The sequence below is a fragment of the Apus apus genome, chromosome 2, assembly GCF_020740795.1.
Source record: "Apus apus isolate bApuApu2 chromosome 2, bApuApu2.pri.cur, whole genome shotgun sequence".
In the NCBI taxonomy this organism is placed as follows: Eukaryota; Metazoa; Chordata; class Aves; order Apodiformes; family Apodidae; genus Apus; species Apus apus.
In genome coordinates, this window is record NC_067283.1 from 46,443,002 (window position 1) to 46,459,174 (window position 16,173).

At 35.8% G+C, this 16,173-nt stretch overlaps 1 protein-coding gene across 2 annotated transcripts in view; it reads right to left on the minus strand.

Moving 5' to 3' along the window:
• The window catches only part of ULK4 (unc-51 like kinase 4), a 227,382-nt gene that overhangs the window by 185,902 nt on the left and 25,307 nt on the right, over nt 1-16,173 (minus strand). The window lies entirely within an intron of this gene.

Consider the following 16,173-nt stretch of genomic DNA (forward strand, 5'->3'; position numbering starts at 1 on the left):
AGAACAATACGTATAACCTTTTCTCAAGCAAAACGTACTGCTAAAGGTAACAGGCTTTATCTGCAATGCTATCATCCTGATAAACTCTTTCCTTATGCTAAAGAACCCCTTGCAAAAGATATAGCATGCATGGAAAGAAAAGAAAAAAAATAATTACTTAACAGTTTATATATGCAATTTGGAGAAAAATGAAATAAGGAAATAGCCTAAGTGACAAACTATCACCATCCTTTCTTCCTTTTTCTTCAGGACAGTAGAGGTAGATCTACCTGGGGAAAAAAAAATAAACCTATTTGCTATTCCCATGTTTCTATCAGATAATCTAACATCTCTTCTCACCATCAATTACAAAAAGAATAACAAAAATAAACAACTCTGTCATTTGAGTAGATATATTGTAGATATATTGTGCTGTTTAACATTTTTGTTGGAGACATGGACAGTGGGATTGAGTGTATCCTCAGCAAGTCTGCTGACAATACCAAGCTGTGTGGTGTGGTTGACACCCTAGAGCGAAGGGATGCCATCCAGAGGGACCTTGGCAGGTTGGAGAGGTGGGCCAGTGCCAACCTCATTCACAAAATGCATACATACACACACACACACATATATATATACACAAAGAGTATTTATAAGGAGGAGGTGGAAGGAAATTGAAAATTCTGATTCATCTTGTGTAGGTGATGTAGTAAGAAACAACTTTCCCATACACAACTGGATCTGACTTCAACCTAACTTTTCAAGAAATCAAGGATCATTTAGCTACCACATGTTAAATTTAAAATATGCTATCTGCTGGCTGGAGTGTGCTCCCCAAAATCCCAATGGGCTCCAATATGTACCAAGCAATGTATCAAGAATATAGCAGTAGAGAAGCCAATTGTTTCTTTAAGAAAGAGGGATCCACAAGCACCCCTTGCTACAAAATATTCATGCCTTGCAAGAGTAGGAAGAGAACACAGTTCAGCAAATATGGATTTGATATATTACCTATGTCACTTAAGTAGGTATTTGTTTTTTAGTATCAGGAAGGATTCTTATATATTTTAAGCACTTAGAAGATACAGCAAATATGCAGATATTTTTGGTGAAGTCAGTGATTTCCAAAAGTTTACATGATACACTAAGTGAAGTTATTTTTATGTGCTTTGTACTTTAAATAAACAGTAATGTTGCACATACTACTCTATTTTAAACCTTGGAAACAGTAAACTTAATTATTACTTTAGATTTGTATAAAACTCTGTGACAGTTTTATCCCAAAGTCATTGGGTCATTGATAATGCTACAAATACCTGATAAGAAGCATAAATGTTTAGACAGCAATTATCATCTAATTAATCAAATCATTATGAAAAATGTACAGGATTGATGTAACAGACTCAGTTTATCTTAGAAAACTGTGGGCCAAAGCCACTTCAGTACTTACTTCCAAAGGGGAGAACAAAACAATCTACAGTTCTTCCTCTGAAAAGGATTTGATTTGACATGACTTTGAAAAGACCTAACACAGAAGTTTTTCAGAGTTACAAAGACACACATTCTTTACTTTGGGTAGCACAGAAATAAAATAATTAAAAAACAAAGCAAGCAAAGCCCATCAACACCAAGAAAACCACCAATACCAAAGAAACCACAAGAGCAACACTGTGGTTTTCTAACAAATCATGAGAACTGTTTGGCCAAAGGCAAATGTTATCTGAAACAGTCCTTGCTCTCTACTTTTAAAACACGCTCTCATTACCTCAGAAGGCCTAGCCAAACACAGTCCCATCTAGTCAGTGAGCAAGAAGCTAAAAAGAAGACGTTATTCTGAGATTTTTCAGAAAGCTAAGCAAAATGGAAATTTTGAACATGTATCCCATTCTGTATAAAGCAAGGCATATAAATGCCAAAACACATACACTGGCTGCTGATTGCTGCGAAGCAGAGAGCAAATTTGCCATTATGCATACACCCCAACAAAAAAATGTGATACACTATTAAATCCTTGATCAAATACAGGTATACTATCTATCCACCAATGAAAAATAGTAAAAACATAAATGATGCTTTTTCCACAAAGAACAAACACATAGCAAAACAGTATAGCTTAGTATTTTAACTGAGATGCTAGGCAGGAGACAAAAATTTCTGGGAGAGGACCAATAAAATGTGTATAATCATGAGAAATCACAAAATAAATTCATTATGATACCTGACTTGCAGTTCAGAATATCAGAATATCCTGACATAATAAACTGCCTCAAGGCTTATCATGTCTTACAAGTCTGCAAGACATCATCTTCTAGAGATCTTTACTGAAAAGCTACTCACAGATGTTGCTGGATTCTGAACTGCTTTTAATTACAAGGTTTACATTTCTTATAATGACAAAATCACAGATGCATAAAATCTGTGGCTCAGTGAACAAATATTCTACTCCTAGACCCTTTGTTAATAGTAAATGCAATTTATTTTTGCAAGTCATAATATTTTTGCACGTAAAGGCTAGATTCCAGTCTCCAACTGTCATTTGCATCTATATGGAAAGGCAAAATATTGACACAAAGTCCTCAAAAGCTCAAAGAAAATAATCTGTGAAAATCACTCTCATTTTAGCAGACTTTGCAAGAAAATATTCTGTGAAAATCCTGTCACATACATTCACATAAGTATATAGGAAATTCAAAGATGACTCAGGTAGTAAAAAAGTAAAAAAACCCAGGAGCTTGGAAAGTTTAACAGTCTTCCCAGGAAACAACCATTCCAGTCCTAAAAGTTAGAAAGCGTACTCTTTGTTAGTTTTTGGTTTGTTTTTTTTAATAGTTTATATTTGGCAGGAGAGCACTTTTTCCTCCTCAGAGAACTAAAGAGTTTTTATCCTCAACTTTCCTTGATTCTCCTTCACCTCCTGACCTTAACAGCTTCATAACATAACTCCAGTCTTTGTACAAAGAAATCATATAAAAACTGGAAATGCATTCTTCAAATCAAAGCAAAAAGTTCTCCTAAACAATCTTTGACCTTCCCCCCTTTTTTATGTAATTCTACGTTCATTACCTGTTTCCTTTAATAGCTTCCAGAACATTTCTTCAGATGCTAGTGAGGAACTTTAAATAGCCTGCCATTCCAGAGAGAGTTTTACTTTCATATTTAAGGGAAGAAATAAATGTATCAGGTTTAAAGCTTCTAATATATCAGCTTGAGAAAGCAGAAGTCAAGCTGGTTCAAGTGGAATTCTGTACTACATGATGAAGACATAATGACAGCACTTCTCCTTTATTAGATTTGCTTTCTTTAGCCATAGTCTTGCTTTTGTGATGAAATACATATTTTGAGTACTCCTTTCACTGTGGAATCAATACCACTAAAAGTACCCCAGCACTGTGGCATTAGAATACATTATCCACACTCAGTTAACACCTCTCAATTTTTCCTCTTTAGACTGAGGGTGAACACACCATGAAATAGCATTTTGACTGCACAAAATTGATGAGTCACATGGTAACACAAGACAATGTTCCCAGCAGACTAGCTAAGGACATTATACCATCATAATACCTAACATTGCTTGTTTGTGTGCAGGCAGGACTTCATGAAGAAAATACAAAACAAATTGTACATCTGCTATACATCTTGCTTCTTATCAGGGCAGGCTGTTTATAATTTTTATCGATATATCTCAACCAGCAGAAAAACTTGATTTAGTATCAACATTAATCTTGTTTTTCACCTGTAATATTTATGTTCCCAAAGCATGGTTAGTGTTTCATCAAAATTTAGCAATTTGTTATCTAAATAGATTCATGTATGCAGTCATAAAATTCTCAGAATCCTATGTTCTATTACATCACATTGTGAAATAAATGTTGCATTTAGTAAATCATTCCTTTGCTCACTTGTAGTAAGATCTGTCTAGCTGCCTTACTACTCATTTGAAGTTTTTTAAAACTACCAATAACATTAGATATACTGGGTAGATTATCCAGGCTTTGTGGGGTTTTTTTGATTGCTCATCAAATTTAAGATTTAAAATTAATGAAAATTAAATCAAAGAACAATATTTTATATAGGTGAACAAAAATTATGGTTTCTCACCCTCCTTCAAGACTTTAGGACCAGCAGAACGAGTTATTCTTTTTATTCAGAAGTGATAAGAAAAGGATATTTTCCTGATAGTCCAGTTCCTACTCTTCTCTTACATTTGAATGAAAAAGTGTTAAAAATGAGTTCACAAAACTAGAATTATTTGCTTTTCTTTTCACTAACAAAATCTGCCAAAAAGCTAGTTAATACTGCAATAAATTCAAGTTCATTTCCATGAACGTATATACTGATAATCTTTGTATTTAATGTTAAATTAGTCTATTAATAGTTAATGTCATTAACTTCATGTCTACCAAACAGGTAGACATGGTGCTTTGGGAGATGCTTTAGTGGTCACCAGGGTATAGGGCTGACAAGTTGGACTTGATGATCTTGAAGGTCTTTTACAACCTTAATGAGTCTATGATTCTGTGATTCTATTCTATGATTCATAACAAGAAAAGAACAATTAAATTACCAGAATCCAAAGACTAATAGAACTGTATGGGGTATTATGGCAAAACACACTGAAGGTTAAGTAATTATAGACAATACTCACTATTCCTAAGTGATTATGGTCAAACACAAGTCTATATTTACCATAATCAGATAATGTACTCTTTTTCTTTAGAGACCATACCACCAAAATTTTCCCTATGACTTCCCCTTGTTCACCGAACACATTTAAGTAACCAAACATGACACAAGTTCATGAAAAAGGAGCTCTCAGAATATCTCACATACTGAACAGGTAAAGTGTCTGTGTCATTAATCAGACTTAAGATCTTCACATGTTCTCTGTGACAGAAGCTATGAAACAAAGTTGTGATTCATCATCTATATTATAAGCACAATTATATATATCTATGCCTATTTTTATAAATTACATTTATATGGTGTTACAGACCATAAAGCATTTATGAATATTAAATTATAAGAACATCTTTCAAATGTCTTAAAGGGAGGAAGCAAGCTGTTTCCTGCTCTGTCATGTGCACAGATTACTTCTAATGTTGACAACAGTGATTTACAAAAGACTTAAAATACTCTTTTACTCTCTCATAAGGAAAAATCTAGGACTTGAAAAAAATCTGTCCAAAGACTTTGATTCAAAGTTAAAGGATGGTAATACATTTTAGGTAAAGAAAGTTAATTACCTGGAAAAATACACAACAGAAAAAGAAACTTTTAATTACATAATCTGACAAATAAAGTCTTCTTACTTACGGTACTTTTTTTTTTTCTTTTCATCCCACCTACATTTCCCCTTCAGTGAACAGGAACAAATGGCAAGTCCTACACTGTCTGGTAAAAACATCTTAAATTTAATAAATTACCTACAGTTTTTACACTAGCTGTCAAACTGAATGGATATAGTCTACTTATAACAAAAGAAGAATTAAGAAAGACTCATATCTGGGTAGAGAGTTGTTACTCTCATTTACAACAATACCATGTGGAATTTATATATGACCTGTAGTAGATTCTCAACCCATTTCAAGCTATATCTAGAAACTTCCCTGAAGTTAAAGGAGTCCAGAAGCAGAAATTACAGCATATTCAAGAAGAGAAGGCATTTTATACTTTAAGATGTAAAGTGGCAACATATCATCCTTCATTTGTCAGTATGACTATTAGCAAGTATTAGTGGAAATTAATTAATGATTGTAAATATCAGAAAAAAACTTCTTTACTGTGAGAGTGACAGAGCACTGGAACAGGCTGCCTGGAGAGGTTGTGGAGTCTCCTTCACTGGAGACATTCAAAACCCGCCTGGACAAGTTCCTGTGTGATGTGCTCTAGATGACCCTGCTCTGGCAGGGGGGTTGGACTAGATGATCTTTCCAGGTCCCTTCCAACCCCTAGAATTCCGTGATTCTGTGAAATTAAGCCATATTTGTAATTCTGCAAACCTTTAAAGTGATGAAAACTGTCTGTGCCTCAAACAGAATGGAAATTACTTTCAGTTCATTTTCTTGCAAGTATACACACATAATGTAATGTGTGCAAGTAATCCTAAAGTAAACCCACTTTCCTTGGAGAAAAGCACTCTCACTAGGCTGAGAAAGTAAGCCACTAGCCGTAAAAGAAACTACAGTAATATTTATATCAAGTACTCATCTTTAAAATGGTGTATGAAATAAAAGTATGACCAGCATTCTCTGAATATCTCGAGCATGTCACCTACCTCCCTTTTCAGTAGAACATAAATAGTTAAAACACTACAGAAGATAACTGTACTTAATCAGGAGTTTGGTCTACATGTACTTGTGATCTACTGCACCTCAGTGAACACTGGTTAAATATCCTGAAACAGACAAGTGGCTTGACTGAAGAGTTGGGTGGCAAGATGGAAAAAGATGCTTTTGTCAAACTCTTCAGTGGGGTGCAGTCACAAGAAAAAAGGCCAGTCAGTGAAATATTCAGGTTTTGCAAATTTTGTGTTCAGTACCATAAACTGGGTCATGAAATGAGGAGGACTGAAGAGAAGTCTGACCATCAGACTATGGACATAGTATTAATGTTGTTCAGAGTGAAGAAAAAAATTATAAGCACACGTACAACATATTGCACAATTTATGTAGAAATGCAGTGCCTCTAGGGAGCAATAGAAGTGTTGTGACATTTTTTTCCAGGTGGAATACAATGCAAAATTGATTCATCACAAAAACTCTTTATCTTCTTCATTATTTCTTCCTCTTGTCTGTCATGACAGATGTATTAATACATTACATCAGTAGCAGATGTTCATTAATGTACTTGATTTCCATTCCAGCCCTTAGGTTAGAAGCTTTCTAATGACAGGAAGGACCAGGTAAAAACATTTGCTTCAATCAGAAGAGAGATCCTATTTTCATTTTTGCCAAGGGCAGGAATTAAAAAGATTGCACAGGAGCCCAAAAAGGTTCCCTGCATTAGAAAGATCTCTGCCTTCAAAACTGAGTTGAGTGGAGATCATCAAAAGATGTAAACTGGAACTAGAAGCCAGTCTTCAAATAATAAGATTTGGCAGAAGAATCCAAAGATGCTCCATCATTATACGTAGGTTTCTACCACTATTCATCCTTGGCTTTTCTGAATATCATATTTCTGGATTTTTACTCTTTTCATAACTCTATATAAAAGTTACTCTAAGTAATCATCTTCTGCTTCCAGACAGTGGGCCTGTTATCCACATGATTTTGAAGGTGATGACAACCTTGAGGACCAATGTCATCCAAGAAAATACCCATATAAGATATTTTAGATTTATTAACTCTATGTAGAATTTCTTTTATTTTAACAAATTCGATAGATCTAAGGATTTTCCAAAAATTTTCTTTGAAATTACTTTATTGATTATTACAAATTGCTTCATTCTGCTCAGTGAAGATGTCAATGAGACCAAACAACATCTGGCTAGACATTTCCTTCTTCTCTAGAGAAGTCTTTTTAAAATGTGTTTCAGACTAAAATCACAGGGTTTTTTCCAGATAATAGCCGAAAAGGCTGTTATTTAGAGAAAAAGCTAGAACTACAATTAATAAACAATGGATCTGACCTAACACTGAGCCTGGTTTGAGTGTCTTTTTATGCTGTAATCAGAAGGCAGCAGGAAATTAGATTTTTTAGCTACCACCAGTGTGCAATTTCTATCACAAAACCATGTTGTAGCCTAATTGTGTCAATCAAGTATGTGCTTTAGAGGAAAAGGCTGGATTTTTTTTCTCCTGTTACAAGCCTATGATTTAATTAAAGTTGGCAGTGCAAGATCTTTTGTCAGTATAAGAAATGAGAGAAAAATAATATTTCCAAACTATTCACTTTTATATTTAATTCAATTTTCATTTTCTATTCTACAAAATTCACCCACAGTATGCCAGTGAAAGTAACAACAAAAACTGATGCTACAAGCCAAGACCAAAGTCTATTCATAATGCTTAAAAATACTAGTGAAAGAACATATCCAATTTAAATTTCTATTACATACAAAATTAGCTGCCTAATTTTAAACAGAGAGAGGGAACTGCAGGCAGTAAGTGCTTTCGGGTCTTCAGAATATTTGGAATTTATCCTCTCTGTGAGACAGTTCTCAGTGCTCTCAAGAGCACTCAAAGGCTTTACCAAGAAAACTATGGGTATATTCCCAGAGGTAACTAGTGAAGGGGCTGACAGTTTATTTGTTAATATCACATTCATTTAATACTGTGGACAGATTGAATCTATTTTTAATGCTGCAGGATAGACACCCTTATGCTTTTGTGAAAATAATAGCACCTGCCTTGTACCTTAAATTTCCCATATGGGATTTGATTTTACTTGTCTTCATTTTTTTGGCTTTAATTTAAGAGAAATAAAAAAGCATACTCAATTCATATTGCTCTGTGTGCATGAATTTAAAAAAAAAACCTCTAGGAAATAATGGAGCATTTTCAGTTTAGATTCCCAAATACAACCAGTAAAGGCAAACTTATCCCATCAGTACACAGAATAGAACAAAAGTATATTCTAAAGCCTGAGGAAAGTGATGCTGAAGGTGGGACAAACTGAAATTAGTTCACATAGTGAACTAAAAGCCCACATAGTACAACAGTCATATAAACTAAGCTTCCCTATGCACAATACATACATAATAGAAGTAGCTGTCAGATACATGGCACACTTCACATAACCATCATTCTCCTCTGGACATAAGTTAACCTGAAACTGCTTATCACCTTGGGATCAAGACAGAAAAGGTAAACCCTATGCAAGAATCCTTCAGCTGCCTTCCAAATCAAAGAAGCTTCCAGGTTTTACTCTTTGCAGCCCTAGAAAAAGATAGGTTGCACAAACTAATCCATGAAGTCTTACTTTCTTGTCTTACACTCCTGCTTAAGAACAACTTCTGCTCCCAGGCAAACATGAAATAGGAGAATTAGGGATAGAAAAGTTAAAACATACATAATTATTTATACAAGTTTTTTATGCAGCTGAGCTGAAGGAAAATAATAACTCAGTGGTGACCCTATAAGCATTACTTATTAGCCTTACATTTATGCTTATTTTACTTTTTTAACAATAAAAACTATTGGATCAAGCTCTGTTGCTTAGTAGGTTTTGCACAGCAGAAATTTGTTTGTGTATTTCTAGTTCTGAAATGGAAAACAAGGGATGATGTATCTTGGTGTATTTCTGATGTATTTCTGGAGAAGAAAAAAAAAAAAAAGAAGAATGAGCTCTCATTTCTCCATCAAATTCTAGTAATAGAATTAAATGCAAGACAGGAGAACAAATGGCAGAGAAAAGGAATGCACACAGAAATATCTATTGGCTGTGGAATTTTTAATATTGACCACTCTCACAATATTTGTAAGATGCCTTGTATGGAAGAGGAGTAAGAAAATGATAAGGATGCACACTTCAGTGGTCTATAACATGTTATTATTTACTGCATGCAGATATTAATTCTGAGGTTGATACCATAATTTAGGTAATTTTAAGTCAGTATAACTGGTGCTACCATCAATAAAAAGGGATTCAGCTTTGCTCTACTTCCTCCTTTGGGCTGGCACTAGCATTTGCACATTAAGCTGGATGACAGAATGGATACAAAGTTGACATGTGCCTGACCTAAAAAGAAAAGCTCCTTCTAAACAAGACCAGTTCTCTATTGATTATTCATCTTAAGATCAAAGCCAATACTGACGATTCATAAATTTCGACTGTTGGGGTTTTTTTTGAGACATCTATTCCTGCCACAAAAAAAACTTAATCTCATCAAAACAAAGAAATGCAAAACACAAATATCCCAAAGATCAACGTTAAGAGTAATCAGATATAACTTAAGAAGCCCAAAATACGTGCTCTTGCTCTAAAGCTGTAAGTACATACAGTATAATACTTCTCTCCATTGCATAATAGAGCGTGAATTTCAGACATACATATGAAACGCAGAAAGATCAGAAGATCAGAGGTTCACACCAGTCCCACAAAACTCAAGCAAATTAATTGTAATTCATATATAATAATGGATTCAGAATATTATAATTAATTGATTTCCTGAAGTCTTTATGTGAATGTCAACTTAGGGTCTGAATTTTCCATCTACTGTATGTTACCCTTATTTTTTCTACTTAAAATAGTCCAGGTCACTACTGTACCTATAACAGAAGTAGCTGAAGGAGAACAACAACTTGGTATTTTATAACAATGACTTAGGAAGAATATAAATTAGGCTTAGAATTCTGAATGAAATATTGAAAACACAGACAAAAGTCTGCCAGATAGCTTTTCACCTTCTAGAGATGTAGATATTTATCCACTGAAGATAAAATGTACTATTTCATCTCTTAAATAAAACAGAGTAAATGTAATGGACCATGAAAACAGTGTTAAATCATAGAATGTAGTGGGCTGGAAGGAACCTCTAAAGGTCATCTAGTCCAATCCCTGTACAATAGGCAGGGACATCTTACAATAGAACAGATTGCTCTGAGCTCCATCAAGCCTGACCTTGAACACTTCCTTCCACCACCTCTCTAGGCAACCTGTTCCAATGATCTACCAACCTCATATTAAAGAACTTCTTCCTAACGTCCAACCTAAATCTACCCTTCTCTAGCTTAAAACCATTACGCCTTGTCCTGTCTTTACACGGCCTTATGAACAGGTCTTCCCCAGCCTCCTTCTAGGCCCCTTTCAGGTATTGGGAGGTCACTATAACGTCCCCCTGGAGTCTTCTCTTCTTCAGGCTGAACAACCACAACTCCCTCAGCCTGTCTTTATAAGAGGTGCTTCAGCCCTCTGGTCATTTTAATTGCCTTCCTCTGGACATGCTCCAACAGGTCCACATCCTTCTTGTGCTGGGACTCCAGAACTGGATGCAGTACTCCAGGTGAGATCTCACCAGGGCAGAGTACAGGGGCAGAATCACCTCTCTCGATCTGCGGGCCACACTTCTTCAGATGCAGCCCAGGATGGGGTTGGCCTTCTGGGCTGCAATTGCACATTGGTGGTTCGTGTCCAGCTTTTCATCCACTAGTACTCCCAGGGTTTTTTCCACAGGGCTGCTCTCTAGCATGTCTTCCCCCAGCCTGTATTCATATCTCTGCTTGTCCCAGCCCAGGTGCAGAACCCTGCATTTGGCTTTGTTGAACCTCATGAAGTTCACCTGGGCCCACTTCTCCAGCTTGTCCAAGTTCCTCTGGATGGCATCCCGTCCCTCTGGCATACGGACCACACCTCCCAGCTTGGTGTCATGATCAAACTTGCTGAGGGCACTCTTAATGCCACTGTCAATATCATTAATGAAGATACTAAACAACACTGGTCCCAGTATGGACCCCTGAGGGACACCAGTTGTCATCATTTTCCATCTGGATATCAAGCCATTGACCACTACCCTCTGGATGCGACCACCCAGCCAATTCCTCATCCACTGAACAGTCCACCCATCAAACCCATATCTATTCAACTTCGAGAGGATATTATGGGGAAGCGTGTCAAAGGCCTTGCAGAAGTCCAGATAGACGACATCTGTAGGTCTTCCCTTGTCCACTGATGGAGTCACTCCATTGTAGAAAGCCACTAGGTTGGTTAGGCAGGATTTGCCCCTGGTGAAGCCATGTTGGCTGTCCTGAATCACCTTCCTCTCCTCCATGTGCCTTAGCATGTCTTCTAGGAGGATCTGTTCCATGATCTTCCCAGGCGCAGAAGTGAGGCTGATAGGTCAGTAGTTCCTAGGGTCCTCCTTTCTACCCTTTCTAAAAATAGGAGCAATGTTTCCCTTTTTCCAGTCACTAGTTACTTCACCTGACTGACATGGCTTTTCAAATATTATGGAGAGTGGCTTGGCAATTACATCTGCCAATTCCTTCAGGACTCTGGGATGCATTTCATCAGGTCCCATGGACTTGTGCACATTGAGTTTCCTCAGATGGTCACAAACCTTGTCTTCGCTTACGATGGAAAGGACTTTGTCTCCCTGGTCTCCGTCTTATGGGCCATCAACTTGAGAGCCGTGAGGAGAGGGGTTGCCAGTGAAGACTGAGGCAAAAAAGTTGTTGAAAATCTTAGCCTTCTCATCTGTTCTTACTAGTTCACCATCGTTGCTCATCAAGGGGGATACGTTTCTTTAATGTTCCTTTTCTAGTTTACATACCTGTAGAAGTCCTTCTTGTTTTTCCTTACAACTCTTGCCAAGTTCAGCTCCAGCTGCACCTTGACCTTTCTGACCTCATCCCTACACAACCAGGCAACATCCCTACACTCTTTCCAGGATACCTATCCCCACTTCCATCTTGCCTTTTAGTTTGACCAGCAGATCTCGACTCAGCCATGCTGGTCTCTTGTCTCCCTTGCTCAGTTTCTTACACCTGGGGATTGAGATGTCTTGTGCTCTATGGAAAGCATCCCTAAACATCTGCAAGCTCTGTTCTGCTCCCTTGTCCCTGAAGGCCATTTCCCACAGCATCCTACTTACTAACTCCATGAAGAGCTGGAAGTTTGCTCTCCTAAAATTTAGAGTCCTGACTATGTTTCTCATCTGCCACATACCCCTTAGGACAGTGAACTGCACTAGTGCATGATCACTGTGGCCCAGGCTGCCTTCAGCTTTGACATCCCTGATGAGTTCACTTGCATTTATGAACATCAGGTCCAATAACATCCCCTCAGGTAGGGCTGTCAAATTCTTGTCTTAGGAAGTTGTCATTGAGGCACTTCCAGGAGTCTCCTGGATGGGCTACAGCTTGCCGTGCTACTTTCCCAACAGGTGTTGGGGTGGTTTAAACCCCCAGCAGGATTTTCTTCATCTAAGAAAATCACAAAAAGTTATTTAACCCTGCAATCAGCAATGTAAGTTTTCAATTCTCTAGATGAAAATTTCCTCGTTTTCTACTAACAATTTCTTTTTGGACTTCAAGCCAAATTAATTGTATTGGCAAAATTAATTATTTGAGGGAGGAAAAAACAATTATGATGAGAGAGTTTAATATTTTTTCCCACAATCCAGAACAACTATGCTTGACAGATTAATTGTTGTTTATGTGATTATATTTACATTTTCTGTTTATTAACTTGGAATAACTTTTCTCAAACACACCATGAGTAGTTTCTGCCAGCAGAGTCTAATTTACCTGAGGAATACTGAATTGTTTTCCTAGAAATTGTTGAAATGTTTTCTTTGTTTTCCTCATACATGATTCCAACAAGTATCTAAGTTATATGGAGGTTGTTGAAAATAAATTGAAGAAATTATAGAGGCTGAAAGTTTACTAAAAGTCGCTAAAAAAACTTAAATGGAATCTCCTCTCATTGCACCAAAGTATTAAATGACAATCCTGATTATGCCAGAAAGATGATTTTAAGGTTTTAAAATAATAATTTTACAAAACAGCAGAGATCTCTGTGTGCACATGTTAAAGTATTCATGCATACACTCTGCTCCAGCTTTCATTCCCTGCCTACAGATTTTTACTTTTTTTAATTGGGGTGGGATTTATTTTTTGTGTTTGGGATTTTTTTCACTAAGAGGTATCAGGACAATCCAAGAAAAGTGTCCTTGGAGCAAACAAACAAAGGTACGCTAAAATTATGATGATTTATGAGCTTGACTCAAAAACTTGTATTACATTTAAAAAAATATTAAGCTACATTGGTTGGGAATAAGTTCCTAATTAAACCATTTTTATTTGAATCTCCTTACAGTACAGGGAGACATGGATAGATGCAGAAACAGGAGTTATCAGAGAGATAAGTTAGGAACACAACTTAAAAGTGGCATTCTGTAAGAATTTGAATGACAACAAACTGTAGACCTAGACCAACGTATATATATAAGCAGACTAGCTAGAGTCTACATAGGAGTTTACAGGTGCATAACTTGACAATATTTTTACTTTCTATAAGATGAAAAGTACATATTTCTTTCCAAGAATCCTGGAAAGAAAAAATCCTGTTTTCATAGAATCTAGTTTTTTAAAGAACCAGTTTCAAAATCTAAATACAATGATAAAACTTCAACATTAAGAAGGAATAAATAGAGGAAATGATGTTTCAGATTTGTAAATGGCAATTCCAAGGGGAAAAAACACACTGCTTAGAAAAAAAAAAAGACTTATCAACAACTTTTATTATAACTGCCAAGTAGAAATTACACATAAAACATCTTCATCTTCTGTATAAGAACATGATTTGAAGAAAAATATACATGAGACCAGTTTCCCCATTGTATTTTTTAAGATTAATCTCAATTTTCCTCATCAATGCAGTTTTCTTCTAAAAAACACTTGCCTGGGAAAAGATTAACTGTAAGTGAATGCATAGATATGAATATTCATTTATTAGGATTATTTTTCTAATATGACCTACATATTAGAATACAGCAGGAGAATAAGATAGTACAGTTTCATCTAGTCTGTAAATTAGTAATTGCATTTTATTTTCTGCGTTTCAGTGACCTCTAGTGTTTTGATTCAAAACAAATTGTTCTTCACTCATAACCTAAGAACTTATTTTTTAAAAAAGGGAAAGCCATTAATTCTTCAAAAACCAATAAATTAAAGTCTTTTGGTATACAGTATGTGAAAGCTTACCTTAGCCAGCAAAGTGAGAATGAGGCTTCTTTTTTTTAAATCAAGTTTTTCTGCTTCTTCTGGAAGTAATGTTTCTATTTTAAAAAAATGTTTAAACAACAACTAAAAAGTAAATTGTGCAGATTTAACCTCAAAGCCAAAAGGGTATCATTAAATAAATGCATAACTTAGTAAGAGACAGTAGTGAGTAGAAATGACAAGCCAGATTGTAATGTAAGAGCCAGCAGGCGTGTCCTGCACAAATCTATTAGTATTTGTGGTTCTTCAAAAGCACAAAAGAAATCACAAATAACTGGATGAGCACCTAATCAAGTAGCTAAGAATTGCAAAGGGGCTGTGACAGTGATAAAAATTGGAAAGAGAACTTGGTGTACATAGCATGGTACACATAGGGGGCAAAAATTCCAGAATCACATCTTCACAAGTTCTGGACTGACTTTTCATACCTGGGAACAAAACACTGGGATACAGTTTTACAGGGAGATCACTTTTGACTACCAGGGGGCAAAAAAAGCAAAGACTATGAGAAGTTACTAGGACTGGAGGAGGAATCAAAACGGAGAAACAACCACCAATAGACAGATAACTTATATCTGTAGTCTGTAATACCTGGACCACAGCCATTTTAGTTTATGTTGTTCTGACTAGGTACAGCTTGGTTTTCATATTTTCTAAATCACAGCAGTCACTAAGAAACTTCAGCTGGACCATTACTTGGCTCATATAAGAAGATAAATTCTAGTATTATATTTTAATACAGTATATAATGCTAGCTTATGGGTTTGGGGTTTGTCGTTGTTGTTTTTTTTTAAAGTGTCACACAACATAAAATAGCTGATAGTCCTCAAGAATGTTCAATAAAACCATGTGTTTGTTTCATTCCTTTGAGGGGAGCAGAAGGGAACACAACTCTAGGTCAGAAATTCCCAAATTACTCTTTCCTAATTTTTCTATAAATGAGCTATCAAGTTCTGTGTACCAATTACAGTTATCTGATTTTAGATTACATATGCAAAAATAAATTTGAAGACATAGAAATATTAGGACTAATGTTTGTTGTTGTTTTTGGTTTTTTTTTTCATTCTAATTTTGTGTCAGCATTCTAAAATATTTTTAAAATTCAAATGGAGAAAAAACTTGGGGCGAATGTGGTTACAGCAAGCAGACAGATGCCTTTTGAACAGTAAAACAGCCCAGATTTGGTAATTATAAAAATAAGTACTTATTTTCCCATTGAATTTATATAAAAAGTAATTTTAATTCACATAGGAATGGATTCAGAAACTTACAATGAAAATTAATTTTCCTTTCTAGTCCTTCAGTTTAAATGTCACTGGTCTCAATGTATACCTCAAAGTAAAACTAGTTTAAACTATTGCTTTTACATACACAAAGCAGACTAGGATATGTATTTTCTATGATGGAAACTGGGAAGCTAGGGAAATGACTGCTGAGTATCTTAGTGCTAAATGCTTGAACGAACATCTAAAACTAAAAGGTATACGGACATCTCAAAATTACTTTTCAGTATTTTCACTGGAACTTTAAA